This window comes from Gossypium hirsutum, chromosome A03 (assembly GCF_007990345.1).
Source record: "Gossypium hirsutum isolate 1008001.06 chromosome A03, Gossypium_hirsutum_v2.1, whole genome shotgun sequence".
Taxonomy (NCBI): domain Eukaryota; kingdom Viridiplantae; phylum Streptophyta; class Magnoliopsida; order Malvales; family Malvaceae; genus Gossypium; species Gossypium hirsutum.
The window spans coordinates 63,671,280-63,672,307 of NC_053426.1; the positions used below are offsets into that span (position 1 = coordinate 63,671,280).

General features: G+C 38.4%; 1 non-coding gene across 1 annotated transcript; it reads left to right on the forward strand.

Annotated features, from left to right (window-relative positions):
* Positions 1-710: 710 nt before the first annotated feature.
* LOC121225591 (small nucleolar RNA R71) lies at positions 711-817 on the forward strand. Its single transcript, XR_005923454.1, has one exon. It is a non-coding gene; the product is annotated as a small nucleolar RNA R71 (small nucleolar RNA).
* Positions 818-1,028: the final 211 nt, after the last annotated feature.

Genomic DNA, 1,028 nt, shown 5'->3' on the forward strand with positions numbered 1-1,028 from the left:
CTTTCTTCTTCTTTCCTCCTTAAAATTTTTGGCCAAGGATGAACCAAAGGATGAGAAAATTTTTTCTTTGTTTTTCTTTCTAATTTAGGCTAAATGAAGGTGAGAAAAGGATGAACAAAGATCTTCTCCTCTCTTTTCTTTAGCTCACGGCAATGGGGGGGGAAAGAATCAACTACACACTTTTTTTTTTGTGTAATCATCATACTCCTTTTCATTATTTAATTTCCATGCCTATTATTTTATTTTTTCCACCCATGATGCACCAACAAAACATGTCTATGACATGTCTTGGCCATCAAACTTGGTCTACCATGCTTGTCATGGCCGGCCACTACTAGTAGGGGGGAATTTGACATGCAAGTCCCCCCTTTGTCCACATGCACTAATAGGTCCTCACACATTGACCTATCACATTTTAGAATTTTCTCACATAAGTCCTATTGACTAAGTTCACATGAAATCAACCAAATTGAAGCTTGAAATTTTCACACATTCATAATTACATATTCTAGACAATAAGTATCACATTCAAACATTTCGGTGACTCGGTTTAGCGGTCCCGAAACCACTTCCCGACTAGGGTCAACTTTGGGCTGTCACACACTTCAAGTGTTCTGTTATTGATAGTCCTACCAGCAGCTGCATCGATAAGTTACCTTGTTGAGAGGTTCACACCATTGTAAAACGTTTGAACCTGCAACCATAAAGGTAACCCATGGTGAGGGCACCTTCTCAATAGATCCTTGTATCTCTCCCATGCATCATAAAGTGTTTCTAGATCCATCTACACAAAAGAAGAGATATCATTCCTCAACTTAGCCGTTTTAATCGGTGAAAAATACTTAAGTAAGAATTTTTCGGTCATTTGTTCCCAAGTAGTAATTGGCCTTCGTGGTAATGAGTTCAACCACTGTTTAGCTTTGTTACTCAAGGAAAAGGGAAACAACTGAAGGCGAATGGCATCGTCAGAAATGCCATTGATCTTAAATGTGTCGCAAAACTCCAGAAAATTCACCAAATGAGTATTT